This window comes from Hypanus sabinus, unplaced genomic scaffold (genome assembly GCF_030144855.1).
Source record: "Hypanus sabinus isolate sHypSab1 unplaced genomic scaffold, sHypSab1.hap1 scaffold_812, whole genome shotgun sequence".
NCBI lineage: Eukaryota > Metazoa > Chordata > Chondrichthyes > Myliobatiformes > Dasyatidae > Hypanus > Hypanus sabinus.
The window spans coordinates 174,470-201,087 of NW_026781665.1; the positions used below are offsets into that span (position 1 = coordinate 174,470).

Here is a 26,618-nt window from a genome sequence, read left to right on the forward strand (position 1 = left end):
GGATCTGTTCTTGATTATAGTTGTGGTTTATAGATCAGCTTCAGCTTTAACTTTATTATGTTTGGGTGTGATACAAGAAGAGGCTTTGAGATTGTGTTGTGGTGCAGTAAAGTTATCCCCTGTTTCGGCTTTACTGCATTGGTCAGGCCTAATCTGGAGTATTGTGTGTAGTTTTTGTTACTGGCCTGAAGGAAAGTTATCAACAACATTGAAAGAGTGCAGAGAAAAATTACAATACGTTTGCTGGGACTTGAGGACTCGAGCTTTAGGAAAAGTTGAGGACTTTATTGCCTTTAGTGTTGGAAAATGAAGGGGGATTTTGCAGATTTATACAAAATTTTGAGTGTTGTTGACAGGGTAAATGCAGACAGGATTTTTCCTCTGAGTTTGGGTGAGATGGGAACTGGAGATCACAGTTTAAGGGTGAAAGGTGAAATATTTATGAGGAACCTGAGTGGGAATTCCTTCACTCAGAGGGTGTTGAGGGTGTGGGAAGAGCTGTCAGTGGAAGTTATGGATTTCATTGCAGAAAAGTTTGGATCAGTACATGGACGGGAGGGGTATTGAGGGCCATGGTGCAGCTGCGGTTATTGGACTCGGCAGAATAACAATTCGGTACGGACTAAATGGGAAAAAGGGTTTGTTTGTGATGCACCATCAATAACTCATTCTAAGACGTAAAGGCGAGATATCGGCTTTTATTTACTGGAAGAAGGAACAAGCAGTGAGTGACCACCATACTACATCCTGGTGACTGAGAGGCCGGGCCCAGGCTCTGATCGCCTTTATACAGGGGTCTGTGGGAGGAGCCACAGGAGCAGTCAGCAGGGGGCGTGTCCAGACAGGCACACGTAGTTCACCACAGTTTGTCATGGTGCTCTCTGACTCAGAATAAAGTGTCGATGAAGGGAAATTGGTTGGGGCTGTTGTCGGGAAGCAGACGATGTGCTTTCAGGATTTCCTGCTGGGGATAGAAGTGAATTGATACTGGACATCCATGGTCAAAGAGTGGCGATCAGAGCCAAGGATTGTAAAGTTGTTGAAAACAAACACAGACACCCCCCCACACACACACTCACACACACACACACACACACACACACACACACACACACACACACACACACACACACACACACACACACACACACTCACACACACACTCTCTCTCTCTCACTCTCACACACACTCACTCACACACACACACACACTCCCTTCAACTTCACATTGGCGTTCACACCACTTCCCAAAAATATCTCATTCCTCCTCTTTGGCTCAAACTCTCCCCACTCTCCTGCCCCCATCTTCACCCCTTCCCACTTTTGCCACCTCTGCTTCCCCGTTCTCTCACTGTATCTTTCTCTCCATCTCTTGTCTCCCACTCCCTCATACTTTCCCTTTCAGCTCTCACCTCACCAATTTCCCTCTCTTCCACACACTATCTCTCTCTCCTCTCTTCATCCGTTACCTTCCCACTGACACACTCTTGTCCTCAGCACACTCTTGTCCTCCCTACCCTACTCACTCACTCACTCCCCTTCTTCTGTCCCTTATTGTCTCTTTCTCCCTTTCTACACAATGCTTCCCCTGCCTCTCACCCTCACCCCAATTCCTCCTTTACTGCAGCTCGTTTTCCGGGCCATCTCCCGTCCCCACATCCCCCACCCCGCACTGTGATAACGGTTGACTCGCACAGTGAATTGTCTGATGTTGCGCAATTCTTCGTTTTTTGGACAGTGACAATGTTTTCTCGGAATATGAAGGCTTGTGGTTTCCGGGAGAGGCCTGTTTGTTCCCTTTTTATGTGCTACAGAATAGGCGGGGGAAGGGAGTGTGGAGGAGAGAGAGAGAGAGACTAAATATGTAGAAGCCTCAATCTCTTTCTCACTGTCCTCCTCCCTTCATCTGTTCTCAGCCACACCACCCCACTCTTTCCTCCACACATTCCACCCTAATCTTCCCCCTTTTCTGTCGCTTGTTTCCCGGCCACCCTCCCGTCCCCACATCCCCCACCCCGTACTGTGATGACGGTTGACTCACACAGTGAATTATAGATGTTCTGCAATTCTTCATAGTTTGGAAAGCACCAATGTTCTCTCAGAGCTAAAGGCTTGTGGTTTCCGGGAGAGGCCAGTTTGTTCCCTTTCCGTGCGCTGCAGAATAGGCGGGGGAGGGGATGTGGAGTGGACGGGAGAGCCATGTGTTCTCAGTAGCTGCGCGGTCACGACAAAGACCAATCGCCGTCTGCGAGCTGGTCTCTGACACAGACCGACACAGACACACAAAGAGACGGACAGACACATACGATTTCGCATATAAACACACAGAGATTCAGACATACAAAAATACTTTAAAAATGAATGCAGTTTGCATTTTCATCGTTTTAAGATGGAGGCAGCTATTTTGTGAACTGTTTGAAATGATTCTTGCTCTGGGATAATCTAGTGTGCTTGTGGGGATGTCAGCGGGTTTGGGGGTTCACATGGAAATGGGTCTGCACATTGATTTGCGGATGTGCGGAGGTTTCAGGGTATGTTGGTGAATATGGATTTTGGAGTGTCGGTGAATTTGGGGGTGCACACTGCTTTGGGCATTTGAGGGTGCACAGGGATTTGGGAGTATTTAGGGCTGCGCACAGATTTGAGTGTCTCAGCGGATTTGGGGTTGCACACGGATTTGAGGATTGTGCTGACTTAGAAAAGTTTTGGCGAATATTGGGTGCACAGGGATTTGCGCAGGCATAGGGGTTTGTCAGTGAATATGGGGTTGTTGGTGGATTTGTGGGCACCCACTGACTACGGGGTGAGAATGGGTTTGGGGAGGAGCGTAGATTTAAGGGGATGTCAACTAGAATATGGGGACTATGCATGTGAACGTGTGTTTGAAATTTAAACTTTGTTCTTGCTTCTTTTCAGGAGGAGGCAGCTTTTTTCGTGAACACAGTTCTTAAATATTCTCTCTCTCTTCGGCTGTCACTCAGAATCCAGCTCCAGCCTCTTAAAGTGACACTCGGAGTTAAGGAAACAGGAGCTGGTAACAGGTGTGTCGGTTGCTTTGGGGTGCACACTGGCTGGAGGGTAGAAGGTGGGTTTTTCGGTGAGCACAGATTTGTGGGTGCACACCGATTTTCAGATATGTGAAGAGTGGGTGTGTTGGCGGATTCGGGGGTGCACACTGACTGGAGGGTTGAATGTGTTTTTTTTCGGTGAGCACAGATTTGTGGGTGCACACCGATTTGCAGATATGTGAATAGTGGGTGTGTTGACCGATTCGGGGGTGAACACTGACTGGAGGGTTGAATGTGGGGTTTTTTCGGTGAGCACAGATTTGTGGGTGCACACCGATTTGCAGATATGTGCATAGTGGGTGTGTTGGCGGATTCGCGGTGAACACTGACTTGGGGGAACCGGTGGATTTCGAGGTGTTACAAATCTCATGGTTTTTCCCTTTATACGGACTTCAATAATAAATGCAATATGAAATTTGACCTCTGTTTTTGATTTTTTTTTAATGGAGACAGCCATTCCGTGAAATGATTCTTGCACTTAATGTGTATGTGGGGCTGTGTGTAGATTTGGGGCTGTGACGAGTCTCAAGGCAAATTTACACTGGCCGCATATTCAATTGATCCCAACCTTTGTTGAGACAGTTGACTCCCACATATGGTCTAAATATGAATTCAATAATGTAATCACAATCTCTCACCGTGGGCATTGCGCCGGTCAGACGTTATCAGGTGATGAGCCGGTGAAATATCCGGTCACCTTGGGGCTTCAGTTCATTAATAAAGCCGCGTCCTGAGCACACGGCAGAGGCGGCCGCAGTGTCTCCGGTACGGGCTCCAGATCCTCACATTCACCGCCTCATCTCCCAGGTGTTTCCAAGCTGAGGACATGTTCGGCACAGCACCTCCTGTTTTGTGCCAGAGGTTTCGATGTTTATTCCCGGGCGGATTGTCCCATCGATCGGCAGCTCCGGGCAGTTACCAGAGTGTGCGTGGGGGACGGGGCAAAGCACCGGCCTGGAAACTCGTTACCTCATTGGATCGGTCAGGTGGCAGTCACAGAATTACTCCTGAATGCCGCTCGCCCATTGGTCTGCAAATATGCCCATCAGTTCCCATTCCCTCCCACCGAACTCGCAGCCCGACGTTGCCAGAAAGTGGCGGAGATCTAGTCGACACGTACAAACAAGCTGGAGGAACTCAGCAAGTCGGGAAGCAACATTTCGTTCCGAGACCCTTCGTCAGGACCACTTTGATGGCGACGGTCTTGCCGGATGCTGGTTGGCTAATCCATTGTCAATCACCTCAGTCTCCGCCTTCTCCTTGAATAATTGGCTGACATGGAGAACGAGGTTTGTATAAACGGCAGCGGACACTCCAATTTAAAGCCTCATTCCGGACACGAACTGGACATAGTGTGGTGTAGAGAATTGGGACATAAAACCCTCACTGCTTCCTTTTTCAAATGAAACCTAAATTACTCCCCAAAAGTCCTATAGTTTGTACGTAACAAAACACAATAGCTTGAGTTAAATTAAAATTATTGCCATTTTTAAATGAAAACTACATACCCAGAATGATGCTTCCCAACACGAACAAAGGAATACAGTAATTAGGCATAGTGTGTCAAATTCTAAGTCGTGTCAATGTAATTCTTTATCTTCTTGTTTCATCCACAAACTTCCATAAACACAACAAGTATGTATTCTGTAAAGGTGTCTGCATTGATGCCCTTTATCCCACCAATCTTGATTTAATTATTAATCCAACAACCCCTTAGCTTCTGATGTGCTTGTTAGAATTTTAACAGCTTTTGTAACTGATCCGCTGTGTGCAGGGACCCATAAGAAGTGGAAATATAAACCAATACTCTGCGTATGAAATAACGTTTGATGCGTTTGATTTCCAACAGTAAATCTGTTCTACTGCAAGAATACCGGTTTGAAGACTCATCAAAACCGAACAGGCATCTGAACAAATTACAGCTTTGTGTCACACTTAAACAACAGGCTGGTATATGTCTAGGGGAAAAGGAGATCCAGCCACTCACCAACCCCACCTCCCGTACACACAGGTGCTGTGAGAATCAAGTTTATGCCTCGTGCCCGCACACAGTATCAAATTCACACCAGATACCGTTATGAAATACACTTTAAAGAGTTTACTAAAAATAAAAGAGTACTAGGCAATACAACATATATGAAAGAAAAGAAGAAGCAAAAGGCGCCAACTTATCAAAGTTCAGTCGGTTTAGTGCACATCGTTGGAGCTCAACCAACGAAACATTCGACCCCTTGTCGCTTGCCTCCGCCCTCCGCGTCTTCGCACCCGGGACCACCCCGGTGTTCGACCGGGCACGTCCACCTTCCTCGGCGTCTTCCTCCCGACTCTCTGGAAAACCCGCGAAAACACCCCGGCCCCCAAGTTCCCAGCCTCACAAGACAAAATAACAATCCCCATTGGTTACCAAATGAATACAATCCCCATATCAGCAAGTCTAAAGCTAAACAACTGCGAGAGAAACACCTATCAGACAAAGAAGCATTCCTACTCTTAACAAACCAAAGAAGCCATTTTGAGTCACATACACAGGACATTGTACATTTACATGAACAAATTTCCACCACCCACTGTAAGCCAAAAATGATGGAAACAAATTCTACTATATATACTGATAAATGGTTGGTAAATTGTTTCTTTATCGTTACTTGTAATTCATGAACAAAAAACAGCCACACCGTCATCCCGGTTACGTTATCGTTTGATTCTTCTGCAGCAATGTTTAACATATCATAATAATTTTCGAAAATATGCTGACGAATCAAGATTGTCAAGCAGAACAGAATCCTGAGACCTCATTAAATTGTGTATCCTAAAATCAATTAAAGGCATTGAGAAAAACAATGTGGGGTTACTAAGAACGCGACAGTGGGACATATTGCATAATCCAACAAACCCATATTCCCAGCGTGAATAGAACCCAGCCCCTGGACAACAAGCTGTGTGAAATGACAGCCAGTATCTCTCACCAGCGGAAAACAAAATAATATAACGTTTTGTGCTTTGCCGAGACCTGGTTGACGGAGGAGACACCGGTCCAGGCCATCGAACCCTCTGGGTTCTCCCTGTTCCCTGTGGACAGGTGGAAACCACTCACGGGGAAGAGTAAAGGAGGTGGGGTATGCTTCATGGTCAACAATGCTTGGTGCAACCCCCAGAATATGCATGTGCTCCAATCCTTTGTTGCCCAGATGTGGAGCCGCTGTTTAGACCCTACTGGCTGCCCAGGGAGTTCACGGTGTTATCATCACGGCAGTGTACATTCCGCCCCAGGCTGATACTGACCTGGCTCTCAAGGAACAGTACGAAACCCTCAGCACGCTGAAGACTGCCCACCCAGAGGCTGCCTTCATTGTCGCCCTGACTTTAATCCAGCATCGCTGACTGAAGCCCCTCCGAAGTGTTGTCAGCACATCCAGGTGAGCGCTCGGGGAGCTGGCACACTCGACCTTTCCATAACGCTTACAAAGTGCTCCTCCGACCACACTTCAACAATCAGATCACTCTCTGATCCGGCTTCTGCCGATGTACAGGCAAAAGCTGAAACAAGAGGCGGCCATAGGTGATCCGTCCACTGTTGGTCCGACCAATCGGACTTCATGCTGCAGGACCGCTTGGATGACATCAATTGGATTGTCTTCCATGATGAGGATGTGACCAAGTTCACGATGGGTCACGTGCTTCATCTGAAAGTGTATCGAGAATGTTGTTCTCCAGAAATCGGTCAATGTCGTTTCTTTATCGTTACCTATAATGTGGGCACAATAACAGCCACACTAACAACCCCAGTTAAATTATATTTTGCTCCTTCTGTATTAACACATCACAATAAATTTCCTTAATGTACCAATGAACTAACAGATTTCAAGGCGTAACAAGTCCCGAGACTTTATTAAACCGTGTATCCCAAAATCAATAAAAGCATTTACAAAAACAAGTTGGGGTTGCCGGGAATGCCACAGTGGGACATATTGCATAATTCAACGAACCCACATTCCCAGCGTAATAAGAACCCAAGCACCCTAAACTATAACACTCTTCTTGTGATGTTCCCAACAGTCCTCCGACACACCCCTAACAGGATGATCATTTCTTTGCTCCTTCAAATTAAACCAGTACATTAACATTAAATTCAACCTCCGAAAAATCAATCAGTAAACCTGAAACAACTTTACTGCACCATAACAGAATCTTGTCTCACAGCCAAACATTTGAAAGTTGGAGATGAAGCTGATCCATCAGCCACAGAATCAAGACAAGATCTAATGAAACAAATGTAAATGGTTAGCAGAGATTTTCATGTCACACCCGAAGAATATCCACAGAGACACCGAGAATATTTATTGCTCCTTTATATTTATCAATTATTTTACTGATACGGTGCTTCCCTGTCAGCTCATTGTGCATCCACCTGTCTGGAAATCTCACCACTTACACGTCTTCAAGAGTTTGATCAGATGATTTCAAATCAAGCGCAGGTCTATTAATCCTGTTTATAAAACATTTGACTTGTGTTTTTTTGCCGCTGAAAGCTTAAGTCCCATCTATTTGCCAACTGATTAATTGCTAATGGCATCCTATATACAGTTAAATTGACATTTCTATCTCAAATTCATAAACCTCCATCATATGTAAATAGTAATTTACCCACCCCGGCACCTATCTCATAGCAAATATTCTTAATTATAATAAGAATTGATAAATACTGCCTTGTGCTTTCTTGTATCTCAGAAACTTGCGTATAACTTGCACAAGAAATCTAAATAAAAAAATCTCATAAAACTTTACAGTCGAACTTCCAAAAATTAATCAAAAGGCCTGTGTAAAAGCTGAGGAAATGGCATATAAACAGCAAAAGTGAGTGGGATGTTGGATCATCGGGATGCTTTTAAAGTTCAACAAAAGGCAACTAAGAAGCCATAAGAATGGTAAAGGTGAAACACGAGAGCAAACTCGCCAATAATATAAAACAGGATATTATATTGTAGCTACATAATGAGCGAAAGGGAGATGAGAGCTGATATTGGACCACTGGAAAATGATGCTGGTGAGGTAGTAATGGGAAACAAAAAATGGCAGAGAAACTTAGTGAATACTTTGCATCATTCTTCACTGTGGCAGACACAGAAGGAGCGAGTGCCTTTTCTATTACAAAGGAAAAAGCGTGTGACTAACTCAAAGGTCTGAAGGTGGACAAGTCACCTGGAACAGATGGACGACAACCCAGAGTCCTGAGAAAAGCTGTTGAAGAGATACAGATGCATTGGTCACGGTCTTTCAAGGATCACTCGATTCTGGCATGATCCCGGAGGATCGGAAAGTAGAAAATTGCACTCTTTACGAAGGGAGGAAGGCAAAAGAAAGGAATTCCTAGGCCAGTCAGCCTGAGTTCCGTGGTTGGGAAAGAATTGTAATCATTTAACGAGGATGAGTTTCCGAGGTACTTGGAGACTGATGATAAAACAAGTCAATGTCAGCATGGTTTCTGTAAAAGGAAATCGTGCCTGACAAACCTGTCAGAGGTCAGTGAGGAAGTGAAAAGGAGGATGGACAAATGAGAGGCAGTTGATATCATTTACTTCGATTTTCAGAAGGCCGTTGATAAGGTACCACACATGAGGTTGCCGAGAAAGATAAAATCCCATGTTGTTACAGGAAAGATACTGGCATGGACAGAGGAATGTCTGACAGGCGGGAGGCATCAGGTGGGAATAAAATGGGCCTTTTCAGGCTGGCTGCCAGTGACTAGTGTTCCTCAGGGTCAGTATTGGGACCGCTACTCTTCACATTGTGTATCAACGATTCAGATAATGGAATTGATGACTTTGTGGCAAAGTTTGCGGATGATACAATGATAGGTGGAGGGGAAAGTAGTGCTGAGGAAACAATGTGATTGCAACAGGACTTAGACAACAGAAGGATTAAAAAAGTGGCAGATTGAATGCGGTGTTGGGAAATGTATGATAATACATTTTGGTCAAAGGAATAATAGTGCAGACTAGTGTTTAAATGGGGAGAAAATTCAAATATCAGAGCTGCGGGGGGACTCGTGCAAGAGACCCAGAAAGGTATTTCACAGGTTAAGTCTTAAAGAAAGAAAATACATTGTTGGCTTTTTTGAAGAGGAATGGAATATTTAATTAAGTATATAATCCTGATCCTTTATAATACACAGGTTAGGCCGTACTTGGAGTTTTGTCAATGTTTTTGGTCCCATATCTCAGAAAGGAAGCAGGATCTCATCGAAACCTACCGAGTGTTGAAGGGACGAGACAGGGTGCATGTGTTTCATATGATGGGGCATCCAGAGTAGACGGCACAGCCTCAACATTGAGGGGAGATGTTTTTGAACAGAGGTAAGCAGGAATATTTTTAGCCAGAGAGTAGTGAACCGGTCGAATACACTGCCACGGGCTGCGGTGGAAGCTGTCTGTGGGTATATTTATGGCGGAAGATGGTCATTTCCTGATCGATCAGGCCATCAAAGGACATGGCGAGAAGGCAGGTGTATGGGGTTGAGTGGGATCCGGGATCTGCAATGATAGAATGGCGGAGCAGAATCGATGGGCGGAACGGCCACATTCTGCTCTTATGTCTTACGGTCTTTCCAAGATTCAACTTGACCTCCCTTTTCCAGTCAGCACCGCCCCGGCTTGTCCCCGTTAAACTGACTCAGTGCGGGTGGACTTTAGGACCCGGGGCAGCTCAGGACCGAATCCGCCGTGTTTCTGTTCTGTTGATGGACGTGGTGAGCGAGTTAACATTAATAGATCGATAATTCTCATCTCGTGTTTATTTCACTCTCCGCACATTTATATTTACAGGGACATTACTCCTGACATTGGTCCCAAGACCCAGCCTGTTTACAGAACCGGAGCGGAACTGGAGCAGATTCTTTGACACTTGTTTTCATCGCAAATCCAGAAGACAGTTTAACGTTTTTTCGTGAATTTATTCTGAGTGAAGGTGTGGAGATGGGAGTTGGTCTCCGCGTTGTAAAATGAATCTGTCCCGGACTCGTAACTGAGATAAATTCCCACCCTCCCGGGGTTGGGACAGGCAGCGAGTCGGGGTTCAGGGGAGGTGGCAACACTGAACAAATCATAATTCAAGTCCGATAACCCCTGTCCGATGACCCAGATCAGCCAGATAGTGGCGTCTGTGTCCACAGGACACTCGAAGCTGCTGCGTCGGTTGAGAGTGTTGTTAAGAAGCCGTATGGCGTACTGGGCTTCATCAACTGTGGGATTGATTTCAAGAGCTGTGAGGTAATGTTACAGAGGAACAACGCCTTAGTTAGACCACACCTGGAGTACTGTGTCCAATTCTGGTTACCTCACTACGGGAAGGATGTGGATACTATACAGCGAGTGCAGAGGAGATTTACAAGGGTGTTGCCTGGATTAAAGAGCATGCCTTATGAAAACAGGCAGAGTGAACTTGGCCTTTACTCCTTGGAGTGCCGGAGGGTGAGGGATGACCTGATACACGTGTATAAAATGATAAGAGGCACTGATCGTGTGGATTGCCAGAGGCTATTTCCCAGGGATGAAATGGCTAACACGTGGGGGCACAGTTTTAAGGTGCTTGGAAGTAGGTACAGAGGGGGTTTCAGAGGTAAGTGTTTCACACAGAAAGTGGTGGTGCATGGAATGCATGGCGAAGGTGGCAGAGGTGGATAGAACAGGGCCTTTTAAGAGACTCTTAGTTAGGTACATGGAGCTTAGAAAAATAGAGGGCTATGCGGTAGGGAAGTTCTTGACAGTTTCTAGAGTATGTGACATGGTCAGCACATCATTGAGGGCCGAAAGGCCTGTAATGTGGTGTAGAAATTTTGTTCACTGCCAACGGCGAGATACCGAACAGTGTTGCAGAGAGACAGTTCTTGGGATGCAAGTTCACAGCTCGTTGGATGTGGCGAAACAGGTCGATTAGGTGGTGAAGGAGGCTTATAGAATACCGGCTTTTATTCGTGAAGCGCTGAGTTCAAAATCCAGGAGGTTATATTGTAATTTATAACACTCTGGTCAAACCATGTCCGGAGTATTTATCTGAGGCTTCTGTGGTGCATATCTGGACAGTTCGGACGCAACATCCATGGTCGACCCTCTCCGACGGAGGCCTCACAAACTCACACTGAGAAATATACAAATAACCAATGTCCCAGCATCCGACCCTGCGGTACAGCACTTGTTCCAAATTTCCCTCAGAACAGAGATGAGGAGGAATTTATTCAGAGTGGGGTGGTGAATGTGAGGCATTAATTGCCCTAATTCCTGCTGTCGGTAGTTGCCGGCCTCTGCGTCCAGAACGACAGGCGTGGTTCTCCTCCGACATCACGGTGAATCTGTTCCAACAGATGTTTGTGATGGCTGAGGAATAGTGTTGACGCAGGGAGCGAGTGAGAAGCTGAGACATTAGGACTACAACACCCAGTAGGCTCCGCGGCCCCGTATGTTCGGCAGCTGAAGCTGACTGAAGCTGTAGTTCCTATGAAAAGAGAGCGTTTGTGACTATTCTTCATTGAACAATTTGTGTCATTTGTCACTCTTTACGTAACCCGACAATTACATCGTGACAATGGGGCCTGTGGTGACGGAGGGGAGAATCGGTGGTGCATCACGCTCAGTTTTGGGGTCAGTGCACAGTCACAATCGAGTCTCCTTTTGACACCCGTTCTCCACGGCCGGCAACAAAAGTCGTGAATCTTCACTGCGAATTCCAGGTTAATCCCGTCCTTTCCGAGGCGGCCGGCCAGAGTTGCACAGTTCTCCAGCCGTGGTCTCACCAACATAGAACAATGACAGCAGGGGAACAGGCCCTTCTGCTCACTGTGTTGTTCTGGACCAATTGAACTGGTCACTTTATGTCTCAGTAAACCAGTCCCCTCTGCCTACACAGGGTCCACTTCCCTCCATTCTCCAACCATTCACGTGGTATCTAAAAGCCTCTATCACATCTGCCTCCACCACCACCCCCGGAATTCCTTCCAGACACCATCACTATGAGTCCGAAAACACAGTTGCAACACACATCGACTTTAAACATTCAGAGGCACGTTTAACATTACAGTCTAATATAAGGTGTTTGTATTACAGCAGCAGTGTCATGAAAAGAGAGAAAAATGCACTAAATTACAAAATACACAAACATCGCAAAAAGGACCCGTGAAGTACTGTTCCCCGTTTCTGCTGAAGTGCGTTTCGTCTGCGAGTAGACATTTCCTACTTCGAAACACAATACCGGGCGGCCAGTGTGTCTGTGCTTCTCAGGTACCTATAAACTTCTGTAGGGCTTCCCACAGCCTCTCCCGAACAGAGCAAATTCCCCTGGATTGTCTAGTCTTATTTTATCCAGGCAGCATCTTGTTATCGTGTTCTAATTACCATCCAAATCTTCTGCATTATTCCAGTATTAAAATGCAACATAACTGCCTGACACTGGAACCACTATCTGGGAGATATGAACTCGTATTCCCTCTGTAGATTAGCCCATGAATACAGAAGCAAAGGGATAGCGTTGAGCCTTTATCAGTCACTATTCATGCTGTACTTGGAGTATCGTCAACATTTTTGTGCCCCGTATCTCAGAAAGGAAGTGTTGTCCTCGGAGAGAGTTCAGAGGAATTTCACCAGGATGATTCCGGGAATTAACGGGTTAACATACGAGAAGCATTTGACAGCATTGCGCCTGTACTGACTGGAATTCAGAAGAACGCGGGGCGATCTCATTGAAACCTACCGAGTGTTGAATGAACAGATCGGGTTGATGTGGAGGGGATGTTTCCTCTGGTGAGCGTATCCAGCACTAGAGGGCGCAGTCTCAAAATTGAGGCGCAACCTTTCAGTACTTTCCTTGTTTTTACTGACTCTGTCTCAGGAGACAGCTTATCCACTGATGTCTACTGCAAACCCACGGACTCTCAAAGCTGCCAGGATTATAACTATTCGAATCCTGTTATCTGTAAAATCGCGATGCATTTCTCTCAGTTCCACAGTCTCCAGCACATCTGATGTCAGGATGAGACTTTTCATTCTGGAGCGAAGGAGATGGCCTCCTTTTTCAAGAAAGAGTCTCCCCTTCCTCCACCATCAACGCTGCCCTCAACCGCATCTCTTCCATATCGTGCACGTCCGCTCTTACCCCATCCTCCCGCCACCCTAACCGGGATAGGTTTCACCACCCCAACAGCCTTCGCCACCAGCACATACATTTTGGATTGGACAGTTTAATAATGTTTAAGGATGTTGTCATGTTTGAGAATTTGTTAGCTCATCAGGATATTAAGGAAAGTTATTATGATATGTGGACCATTCATCATTAACCATGTTAATCATTTTAACCTTTTTTGCAGAAGGATCGAAAGATGATTTAACTGGGAATGTTGGTGGAGTAATTGCAGTAAAGGATAGGGAAATGACTTACCTACCATTTATAAAAACATACGGCAAATTGGTTTCCATCTGTTTTCGGCTTAGAGTGGGTGAAAGAAATTTGCCCAGATAAATTTGTAATTTGTTCAGATTCCTTTTCGGTTTTGATGTGTCTTAAAACATGTGACTTCAGTAATAGATCAGAATTACTGTTGGAAACTCATCAATCATTATTTCCTATTCAAAGTGCAAACACGGGGAAATCTGCAGATGCTGGAAATTCAAGTAACACACTCAAAATGCTGGTGGAACACAGCAGGCCAGGCAGCATCTATAGGGAGAAGCACTGCCGACATTTCAGGCCGGGACCCTTCGTCAGGACTAATTGAATGTGAAGTTAGCCTTTCAGTTTAGAGAGGTATTAGAGGCGTTTAGGGGAATGAGCGGGTTGACTGTTTACTTACCAAAGCTGTTAAAAGTTTAACTGTTGTTAAAGAGCTTCCACCTAGGAAATCAGCAGGTAAGGGTTTTTTAGTGTTAATAATTGTGGGCTTATGGCAAGACTGGTGGGATAATGGTCACAAGGGGAGATGCCATTACAGAATACATAGAAGTTTGGATTTATGGGAGATGGGAATCGTCTTCCAATTGACAATACTATTCCTCATGTCGTGTTGGTAAACATCACTCTGGGCCGTGAACGTTTTGTCATAATGAAACAGTTGAACACATTTTAATTCAGTGAAAAGAGTATCAGAAAGAAAAATCAAATGGAGGCTTCATTACAATCCTCGGGGGTTGTTAGATTTTATTTAAAAACTTTCTGAAGTAATGGGAGTGACTTTAATTTAATTCACAATGTTCTGTTTCATTCCGTACGATCTCTGGGACTTTGGGGTAATTTACCTTTAAAATGGAAAAACAATGGAAGCGGCCAGGGTTTTATTTCCCAATTCTCCGCACCACAATCCAGTCCAATTGGTGGCGGGATCAACGCCTTGAAGTGGGAATGTCGACCATCGTTTAGGCAAATCCCGCCCTTTTCCTTCACGTTGGCCAATCATTCAAGGGACAGCGGAGACTGCTGTGATAATATTGGAATAGCCAACTAGCATCGTATTATACGCCGCCGACAAGGTGCAACGTCGGACAGTGAGGATGGTAGAAGGGAATGGGAATAGATGCAAATATCTACTGACCAATGGGTTTGCGCCTTCTGGAGCAGTTCTCCGACTGATATCTTCCCGGTCCAATGAGATACTGATCCTCCGGGACGGTGCTTTGCCCCATCCCACACACAAGCTATGCTAATATCCCACAGCTGCCGGACGATGGGTTAATCGGCCTGGGAATAACACCTGGGAAATCAGGTGGTGAACGTGAGGGGCTGGACACGGACTGGAAACACTGCGGCCGTTTCCGGTTTGTACTCAGGACGCCGCTTTATTGAGGAACTGAAGCACCGAGGTGACGGGATATTTCACCGCGCTGATCACCTGTGCCCTGAATTTTGACTGAGTCACCGCGTAAATAAATGTGTTCGTGCAGCAGCTGAAATTCCTCAGCAAAACACCGGCGTAGGTAAAGATCCATTCAGAGTCATTGAAATTGTATCCTTTTCCTGAGACATGATAATATATGAAATTTACAACCAGTGTCATCCACAGAAGGATGAAGCTGCCGGAGAGAGTGAAGAGTAAAACCACAGACCTCCTCCTGCTCTCCATCTCCGGGTCACTTCGGTTCTCCCCCTTGCTCTGACCCTTCAGCCCCTTACGGACCCGACTGGCCACTAAAATGTGTCTGACTGTCAGAGCGTTGAGCAGCAGTATCCCACCGAAAGGGAGGAATGGAGTTGAAACCGTATCGAGCCAGTCATATCCAACCCACCCGGGGTCAGTGAAATATTTGTCCATGATCATACAGAACCACGGTACATTGTCGATGATCACTGCGGGTTCCAGTGTGAAGTATCGGGGAACGTTTCTCAGACAGGTCAGTACGCCGGTTGTTGTTAGAACCACAGCCGCAGTTTTCCCGGTGCAATATTTTGTTTTCAGCTTTTGGCAGCAAATGGCGATAAACCGATCAACGGTGAAAGTGACGGTGAACCAGACTGAACATTGTGTGGCTGTGAACTTCAATACAATGATAACACTGCACACAGGGGTGATGCTCAGAAAACTCCACCGGAAGTAATACCAACTGATTCGATACAAAATAACCTCGGTGATAATGGACAGTAGATCGGCCGCTGTCATGGCCACCAGGTAGCGAGTGGTGCAGGTAGAGAGGCCGCACTTTCCCCGGGACAGGATCACAATCGCCAATAAATTCACTAGAGAGAGAGAGGGAGAGAGAGAGAGAGAGAGAGAGAGAGGGAGAGAGAGAGAGAGAGAGAGAGAGGGAGAGAGAGAGAGAGAGAGAGAGAGAGAGAGAGAGAGAGACAGAGAGAGAGAGAGAGAGAACAGACACTGGACATTACTGAACAGATTCTGCGGAAATTTACAACGGATCGGTTCTCATCTGAAGATCAGGAGTGCGAGAGTCTGTGAACCGTTGACAATCCAACATCAGACAGGGGTCACACAGTCTCTTCAATGTGGAGTTAGGACGCTGTGCGGGCAAACGTCGGCGATGAAAACGAGCTGCACGGACAACACAATCGGTGCTGATCCCGATTCCAGTCGCTGATGGAGCCGGTTTCACTGATTTAACCAGGACTGACCAGGTCTCTGGAAACTCAGCATCTGACGGGGCCGAGAAGCGACATAAAACGGAGCAACGCACATAAAATACTGGAGGAACTCTGCAGGTCAGGCAGCTTCCATGGAATTGAGCAAACTCTAGTTTCGGTCCGAGATCCCTCGTCTGGACGAAGCGGGGCCCCGATTCCCGACGGGTCTCAGAGGGAAAGCAGAAACAAGCTAGTAACCTGAGGCTGAGTTAATGGATTAATTCTACGGCGCAGTTCAGTTCGATATCACACGTTAGCAGATCCGTGAACACTGGTTCAGGTGATCAGCAGCAATAATTGACCAACAGACATTTGGATCAGACTGTGACAGACTCCACAGGGAGACGTGAATCACAGGACTAAGGTTTTCCACTGAACAATAACTTAGGAAAAGTGTACTTCAGAATGCAAACATCTCCCAGTCACAACTTCCCGGAGAGATCCCTGGCCCCAGCACTGGGACATCTTTGGACAAGGTGTCATTCAAGGCAGGAACAGCTTTCTATTCGATCCCGTGAGTTGGAGGAGAAACATAGACTTAGTTACACTTGTTATTAAATATGAAAATTCAGAATGTGAAATTGACAGGATCGATTTCTCTGATGGATATTTGTGCAATGATGGTCAGGTTGTAAGCTTGTAACATTATTTTAAACAGGTTCACACCGGTTAACACACAGAAATACCGAACATGAATTGCTCTGCTCACTCACCAGGAACTCCAAAGATGCCAATGAACACGTACAATATTTTCTCCACACTGATATACCTATCGAACATTGCAGGCATTTTCCCTGGCCTGTGATTTGTCTCTTTGTGCGACAGGCGATCTCTGGGAATGAAATGCTAAGGCAGCACGTGCCTGGGGTTTTTAAAGCCATTTAGAAATTCCATTGGGACAGATTTCAACAGATTGAAAAATAAAGGTTTTTAAATTATTTACAAACCAATTACGTCAGACAGGTGCAATCCCTGCGATGACAGGTTGTGTTTAAAGGAATAATACTTAGACCATTTGTGGGAGTTAGTTTGTTACAACAAAGGTGACTGAACCGTCCGAGGTGTCTTATCAATTAAATGTGCTTCCACTGTAAATATGTATTTCAAACAAACCAGTTGTTGGACACAGAATATTGAAGTAAATTATGTCACTCTGCCTTTGAAATTGTCCTGAATCACATACTCTTACCATTCTCCTCAAGAGTATAAACTCTTGATGTAGTTTGTGTTTGTGGGACTCTGCTGAGAGGCCTCGAAGAAAACGTCTGTTTGTTTTGATGAATAAACACAATTTCATATCCGCTAAAACCTCCAATTGCTTCAGTGACTTAGTCACACACAGATCATTTGGGGGCTCATCAGGACCAATCCCTAACCCGATCATATGCCATGAAATTGAGCAGTCTAGTGGGGGGGGGGGGGGGACTATGTTTTAATCATGTCACTCCGTATGTGTCAAAGAACACGGCTGAGAGCTGGATTTGCAGATAACGACGTGCGGTTTTGAGAATGTGTGTGTGTGTGTGTGTGTGTGTGTGTGTGTCTGCCTGTCTATGACTGTTAGTGTGCGTCCGTTTGTTTCTGTGTCTGTGTCACTACTTGTCCCTGCCTGACTGTACACGTGCCCGTACACCTCCAATTCAGTTCATCCCCCTTGGTTCAGCTACTTCCCATCTGTCTCCGCAATGCAGATATTCTCGAACTCTCATTTCAAACGCTTCAAAAAATGGCCGCTGAACCGCAACAAAGTGAGAACAGAGGCCAAATTTCAAATTGCATTTATTATTAATGTATGTAGAAATAAAAGAACCTTGCGACTCGACACAGCTCCATTTCGGCAGACACCCCCACATGCACATTAGATTATCCCGGAACAAGAATCATTTCAAGCAGTTAACAAAAACAATGAAACATGAAAATCATGTAAAAACAAGAACAGAGGTAAAAGTTCATATGGAATTAATCCTGAGTTCTGACTCACCTCTAAATCCACCGGGTCCGCAAACCAGTGCTCACCCCCGAATCCGCCAAATCTGTGCTCACTGGCAAAACATAATTCAATCCTCAAATCAGTGTACACCCCAAAAGCAACCGAAACCCGGAGATTCACTACACTCACACGTTCTCTGACTTACCCCTAAATCCGTGCGCATCCGCAAAGCAACATTCGCCGCCAAATCCGTATGCACCCCCAGATTCATCGACAGTTCCCGAATAAGCGCGCATCCGCAAATCCATGCGGACCCCAAATCCGTGCGCACACCTGCACATTACACTCTCACCGAGCAGGATTCACTTCAACTACTTTACAAAATAGCTGCGTCCGCCTTAAAAATAGCAAGAACATGGCGAACACACGCCCACATACATATTTCTCGCGTAATCATTGACATCCCCTTAAATCTTCGCACCTCAACAAACCCATCTTTATCCCCTCATCAGTGGGTGTCCCACATCCACGGATCCTCATATTCGCTGACAAACCGCTATGTATGCTCACATCCACAAATCCCTGTGCACCCCTATATTCACCAAAACATCCCAAAGTCAGCAGAATCCTCAAATCTGTGTGCACTCCCAAATTCCTGCCCACGCCGAACCCGCCGTCCCCCTACAAATCCACCGACATACCCAGATCTCTGCGCACCCCAAACCTGCTGACACCCCCACATGCAAGTTAGATTATCTCAGAGCAAGAATCATTTCAAGCATCTGCCTCTCCCCTAAAAAACAGCAAGAGCAGAGGTCAAGGTTCAGGTGGAATTTATTATTAAAGTTTGTATCAATGAAACAACCTGGAGATTCGACAACCTCCGAATCCACCGGGATTCCCAAATCTGCGCTAATCTGCAAATCCGTGTGTTCTCCCAAGACTGCAAACCACAACTCAATGTTCGCTCCCAAATCAGTGTGCACACCCCCAAACCTGCCTACATACCCAGATCCGTGCGCACCCCAAACCTGCCGACTCTCCCAAATCCACCTATATACCCAGATCCGTGGGCACCCCAAACCTGCCGACACTCCCAAATCCACCTACACACCCAGATCCGTTCTCACCCCAAACCTGCCGACACTCCCAAATCCACACACATACCCAGATCCGTGCGCACCCCAAACCTGACGACACTCCCAAATCCACCTACATACCCAAATCCGTGCGCACCCAAACCTGCCGACACTCCCAAATCCACCTACATACCCAGATCCGTGCACACCCCAAACCTGCCGACACTCCCAGATCTACCTACAAACCCAAATCCGTGCGCACCCCAAACCTGCCGACACTCCCAAATCCACCTACATACCCAAATCCGTGCGCACCCCAAACCTGCCGACACTCCCAAATCCACCTACATACCCAAATCCGTGCGCACCCCAAACCTGCCGACACTCCCAAATCCACCTACATACCCAGATCCGTGCACACCCCAAACCTGCCGACACTCCCAGATCTACCTACAAACCCAAATCCGTGCGCACCCCAAACCTGCCGACACTCCCAAATCCACCTACACACCCAGATCCGTGCACACCCCAAACCTGCCGACACTCCCAAATCCACCCACACACCCAGATCCGTGCACACCCCAAACCTGCCGACACTCCCAAATCCACACACATACCCAAATCCGTGCGCACCGAAACCTGCCGACACTCCCAAATCCACCTACATACCCAAATCCGTGCGCACCCCAAACCTGCCGACACTCCCAAATCCACTTACATACCCAAATCCGTGCGCACGCCAAACCTGCCGACACTCCCAAATCCACCTACATACCCAGATCCGTGCGCACCCCAAACCTGCCGACACTCCCAAATCCACCTACATACCCAGATCCGTGCGCACCCCAAACCTGCCGACACTCCCAAATCCACTTACATACCCAAATCCGTGCGCACCCCAAACCTGCCGACACTCCCAAATCCACCTACATACCCAGATCCGTGCGCACCCCAAACCTGCCGACACTCCCAAATCCACCTACATACCCAGATCCGTGCGCACCCCAAACCTGCCGACACTCCCAAATCCATCTACATACCCAGCAATCCCACTTGCGCATTAGACAATTACAGAGCAAGAATCACTTCAAACAAATCACAAAAAGCTGCCTGCACCTTAAATAAAATAGCAAGAACACAACTCAAAGTGTATTTGTTATTAAATTATCTGTAAATGAAATAATCTTGAGATTCATCACACCCCTAAATCAAAGGGCACTCCAATCTGTGTGCATCCTCATATCCACTGACAGACCCAATACTTTGCAGTGCCTGAAATAGATTTGCATTGCCAAATTGCTGCCCACACCTTAAAATGTTAGAAGTTCATGATGTGTTCATTATTAATGAATCTTTGTGTGTCTGCATCTCTGAGTGTTTACATGAGTTCGCGTGTGAGGCTTTGTGTCAGACAGTAGCTAGCAGACAGCGCTGGCGCTTTGTCGTGACGGCTTGGCTACTGAGAACACTTGGCGAGCACAACAGAGGGATGTGTGTCCACTGGTTCGGGGAACTATATAGTATTGCATTGTTCGTAAGGGATCAGCCAATCGGCCCCTCAAGCCTGCTCCGCCATTCAACAAGATCATGGCTGATCCAATCTTAACTCTAGTTATCACCGAATCCCACAAGGCAACAGTGCCAACCAACAGGGCACCATGCCGCCCATTTTATTTTATTATTCATCCCGCTCAAACCCATGTGATCATCCGGGAAAAAAAAAGCGATTTTCCAATTGAGGAGAAAAAATCTGGAAAATTCCTCTCCGACCCATCCAGGCTATCGAAAACTAGCCCAGGAGATCACATGGCTGATCTAAACCTAGCCTCATGTCCACTTACCTGCTCGCTCACCGTATCGCCTAATGCCATTTTTATCCAGGAAAATGTCTATCTCCGTTTTGAATTTATTGAGTGTAGTAGCTTCCACAGCTCTCTGGGGCAGTAAATTCCACAGACCCACTACCCTCTGAGTGAGGAAATTTCTCTGCATCGCAGTCCTGGAACGGCATTCCCTTTTTTTAAGGTTATGCCCCCTAGTCCTAGTTTCACCCATCAATGGGAACATTCTCGCCGCATCCACACGATCAAGTCCCTTCACAATCTTATATGTTTCAATAAGATCGCCTCCCATTCTTCGGAACTCCAATGAGTTGAGTCCCAATCTACTCAACCTCTCATCATACATCAACCCACCCATCCCCGGAATTAACCTAGTGAACCTTCTCTGCACTGCCTCGAGAGCCATCTTAAATATGAACGCAGTACTCCAGGTGTGGTCTCGCCAATACCCGGTACAACTGCAGTAAGACCTCCCTGTTCTTATACTCCATCCCCCTAGCAAGAAAAGCCAGCATTCCATTGGCCTTCTTGCCCACCTGTTGCACTTGCATACTAACTTTTTGTGTTTCCTGCACCAGGACCCCCAGATCCCTTTGCACAGAAGCACTTTCCAGTTTCTCTCCGTTTAGATAATAACTTGCTCTATTATTTTTCCTGCCAATGTGCAAGACCTCACACTTGTCAGTATTATATTTCATCTGCCAAATGTCTGCCCAATCACTCAGCCTATCTATGTCCCCCTGCAGGGTTTCAATGTCCTCCGCCCTCATTACACTCCCTCCCATCTTTGTGTCATCAGCAAACTTCGAGACGTTGTACTTAGTCCCTTTCTCCAAATCATTAATGTAGATTGTAAAGAGTTGGGGTCCCAACACCGACCCCCGCGGAACACCACTAGTCACCAACTGCCAGTCTGAGAATAAACTATTTATCCCAACTCTCTGTTTTCTGTTAGAAAGCCAATCCTCCACCCATGCCAGAATATTATCCCCAATCCCTTGATTGTTTTACTTTAAGCAATAATCTTTGCTGTGGCACCTTGTCAAATGCCGTTTGGAAGTCCAAATACACCACATCCACTGGTTCCCCTTTATCTACCCTATATATTATGTCCTCAAAGAACTCCAACAAATTTGACAAACATGACTTTCCTTTTGGAAAGCCATGCTGACTTTGTCCGATTAAGACATGTTTATCCAAATGCCCTGTTGCTGTTTCCTTAATTATCGATTCCAACATTTTGCCAACCACAGATGTTAGGCTAACTGGCCTATAATTCCCAGCCTTCTGTCTATTGCCCTTTTTAAACAAAGGTGTTACATTAGCATTTTTCCAATCTGCCGGGACCATTGCCGAGTCCAGCGAGTTTTGAAAAATTATCACTAATGCATGCACAATCCCGACCGCCACTTCCCTTAAGACCCTAGGATGAAAGCCATCCGGTCCAGGGGATTTATCCACCTTCAGTCCCATTAATTTATCAAGTACCATTTCCTTGGTGATTTGAATCGTAGTTAGCTTCCCTCCCCCTGGAGCCCTCTGTTTATCCAGTGTGAGGATATTTTGAGTGTCATCTACTGTAAAAAACTGAAACAAAATACTTTTTCAGCGTTTCCGCCATCTCCACGCCTCCTACCATTAATTTCCCGGTCTCATCTTCTAGGGTACCAACATTTACTTTAGCCACCCTTTTTCTTTATATGTAACTATAAAAACTCTTATTATCTGCTTTTATGTTTTTCGCCAATTTACTTTCATAATCTATCTTCCCCTTCTTAATCAATCTTTTTGTTATTTGCTGCTGATCTTTAAAAGCTTCTCGATCTTCAATCTTCACACTAGATTTAGCTACCTTATATAACTTTCTTTTTAGTCGTATACTTTGCTTTATTTCTTTACTTAGCCACGGATAACTATTTTTTTCTTTTGCACCCTTTTTTCTTCAGTGGAATATATTCTTTTTGATAGTTGTAAAATAACTTAAATACACACCACTGATCATGTACCGATCTACCCTTTAATCTATTTTCCCAATCAATCTTAAGCAATTCTGCTCTCATTCCATCATAGTCTCCTTTATCTAGGCTCAGAACGCTTGTTTGAGATCCAACCCTCTCATCCTCTAATTGAATATGGAATTCGACCATATTATGGTCAATCAGTCCAAGGGGATCGTTTACTAGGACATTGTTCATTAGTCCTGTCTCATTACACAGGACCAGGTCTAAGGCTACTTGCCCCCTTGTCGGCTCAGTAACGTATTGTTCAAGGAACCCATCCCGAATACACTCAATAAACTCTTCTTCAAGGCTGCCGTGTCCGACTTGATTCGTCCAGTCAATATGAAAGTTAAAATCCCCCATAATTATAGCTGTTCCCTTATTGCAAGCCCCAACTATTTCCTGATTTATGCTCCGACCAACTGAGTTACAGCTGTTTGGAGGCTATAGACTACTCCCACCACTGCTTTTTTTCCCTTTACTATTTCTTATTTCTACCCAAATTGTTTCGTTATCCTGATCCTTTGAGCCAATATCATTTCGCTTTATTGCAGTGATTTCTTGTTTTATTAACATAGCCACCCCACCTCCTTTTCCTTCTTGCCTGTCTTTCCTAATGATCGAAAATCCTTGTATGTTTAATTCCCAGTCCTGGTCACCCTGCAGCCATGCTTTGGCAAGTAAGGTGAAAATAAATACAAAGGGTTTCTACGGTTATATTTATAGCAAAAGGATAGTGAAGGATAAGACTGGTCCTTTAGAGAATCAGAGTGGACGGCTTTGTGTGCAGCCAAAGGAGATGGGGGAGATTTTGAACAATGTCGTTTCTTCGGTATTCACGAAGGAGAAGGATATTGAATTGTGTAACGTAAGGGAAACAAGTAGGGAAGTTATGGAAACTATGATGATCAAAGAAGAGGACGTCCTGGCACTTTTAAGGAACATAAAAGTGGATGTCTCCGGATCCTGACGGGATATTTCCTAGGACCTTGACGGAAGTTAGTGTAGAAATAGCCGGGTCTCAGACAGAAATATTTCAAATGTCATTAGAAACGGGGATGGTGCCGGAGGATTAGTGTATTGCTCATGTTGTTCCATTGTTTAAAAAGGGTACTAAGAATAAACCTAGCAATTGCAGGCCTGTACGTTTCACGTCACTGGTGGGTAAATTAATGGAAATTATATTTAGAGATGGTATATTTATTTATCTGGATAGACAGAGTCTGATTAGGAAGAGTCAACATGGATTTGTGCGTGGAATGTCATGTTTGAGAGTAGTGGTGGATAACTGTTTGTCAGGCTGGAGGCCGGTGAGTAGTGGTGCGCCTCAGGGATATGTACTGGGTTCAATGTTACTTGTCTTATACATTAATGATCTGGATGATGGGGGGATAAATTGGATTAGTAAGTATGCAGATGATACTAGGATAAGTGGCGTGGTGGATAATGAAGTAGGTTTTCAAAGCTTGCAGAGAGAGTCAAGCCAGTTAGAAGAGTGGGCTGCAAGATGGCAGATGGAGTTCAATGCTGATAAGTGTGAGGTGCTACATTTTGGTAGGACTAATCAAAATAGGACAGACATGGTAAATTGTAGGGCATTGAAGAGTGCAGTAGAACAGAGTGCTCTTGGAATAATAGTGCATAGTTCCCTGAAGGTGGAATCTCATGTGGATAGGGTGGTGAAGAAAGCTATTGGTATCCTGGCCTTTATAAATGAGAGCATTGGGTTTAGGAGTTGGGATGGAAAGTAAAAATTTTACAAGGCATTGCTAAGGCCCAATTTGGAGTGTTGTGTACAGTTCTGGTCATCGAATTATAGAATAAACGTCAAAGAAAATAGAAAGAGAGTACAGAGAAGATTTACTAGAATGTTAACTGAGTTTCAGCACCTAAGTTACAGAGAAAGTTTGAACAAGCTAGGTCTTTATTCCTTAGAGCGCAGAAGATTGAGGGGGTGTTGATAGAGGTATTTAAAATTATGAGGGGTATAGATAGAGTCGACGTGGATAGGCCTTTTCTATTGAGCGTAGGAGAGATTCAAACAGGAGGACATGAGTTGAGCGTTAAGGAGCAAACGTTTAGGGGTAAAACGAGTGGGAACTTCTTTAGTCAGAGAGTGGTAGCTGTGTGGCACGAGCTTCCAGTAGAGTTGGTAGAGACTGGTACGATATTGGCATTTCAAGTACGATTGGATAGGTATATGGACAGAAAAGAAATGGAGGGTTATGGACTGAGTGCAGGTCGCTGGGATTATGTGAGAGGAAGCATTCTGCACGGACTAGAAGGGCCGTGATAGCCTGTTTCCCTGCTGTAATTGTTATATGGTTATATCAAGCAAAGTGCTTATTTTGTAGTTTACTCATATTCTCCACATCCTCGCTAATATTTCCCTCTTTACGCTTGAGGCGTCCTACCCTCGCCCCCTTTATCAATTTGTCTTGATAAATGTATAAAACGCCTTGGGATTCACGTTAATACTACTTGCCAAGGATGTTTTATGGCCCTTCTTGGCTTTCGTAAATTCCTTTTTTTAAGCTCTTTTCTGTATTCTGTATAGCCTTCATCTAATCCATTTGATCCTAACTTCCTAAACTTGACATATTTTTCTTTCTTCTTCTTGACTAAATTCTTCACTTTTGTGGGCATTCGAGTTTCTCTTCTCTTTCCATCCCCGTCCATCCCTCTAACGGGAACACAACTTTCCTGTGCTCTGTGCAAATAGGCTTTAAGCACTGGATTAAGCACATGGATTAAGCACTGGATTAAGCACATGTCCGACCTGGATTTGCCAGAAGAGAAGTTATTTCCAATTAGATCATCTTAATTCCTGCCTAATGCTCTTGTAAGTTGCCCTTTTCCAGTTTACAAATATCCCATTCTTATTTGTAGCTATCTTGGAAGTGAAGGAGTTGTGGTTTCTGTCACCCTACTGCTCACCCACTGAGAGGACTTCTGAATAGACTCATTATCCAACAGCAGGTAGTAGTACAATCCCATTAGCTTGATTGCACCCTTTCCGTTCCTGAGTGCTGCTCTAATAGACTCAGTGTCTCAATCCTGCACCATGTCTCCCCTTAGTGCGGCTGTGATATTCATCCTGATTCGTAGTGCAACTCACACCTCTTTTACTTCCTTCTCCAGCTTTTGAAGCCTGGTAGATTAATTACGCTTCCCTGCCCATCTCTCAACCAAGTCTCTGTCAAGGCCACAGCATTGTAGCTCCATGCACTTATCTATGTTCTAAGTTCATCAACTTTACCTATAACATTCCCTGCATTGAAATACACGCCACTCAAACTATGTCTCATCATACATATTTACTTGATTTTGCCTGTCCGTGCTTTCACTGATAACTACCTTTGTGTCCAGTCCTTCACTCAGTGACATGGTGTTCCGATTCCCAGCCCCTTACAATACCAGCTTAATCCTCCCAAGTAGCATTAGCCAACTTCCCGTCCACAATATTAGTTCTCCTCCATTTCAGATGAAAACCGTGCCTCTTCTGCAGGTCACCGCTTGTCCAAAAATATGTTCTGTTGATCGAAGCTTAAACCACTGCCCCTTTTACCATCTCCTCAGTTTTTCATTCAGTTG

The 26,618-nt window shown here is 45.4% G+C and overlaps 1 long non-coding RNA gene across 3 annotated transcripts in view; it reads left to right on the top strand.

Annotated features, from left to right (window-relative positions):
* Positions 1–15,912, top strand: part of LOC132390242 (uncharacterized) — a 39,053-nt gene extending 23,141 nt beyond the window's left edge. For 2 of the 3 annotated variants that reach the window (XR_009510828.1, XR_009510830.1), the window contains one exon: positions 2,916–3,524. This is a non-coding gene — a long non-coding RNA (uncharacterized LOC132390242). Of the gene's footprint in view, positions 1–2,915; positions 3,525–9,888 lie in introns of those variants that run through there. The other variant, XR_009510829.1, reaches the window with a different exon arrangement.
* The last annotated feature ends 10,706 nt before the right edge of the window (positions 15,913–26,618 follow it).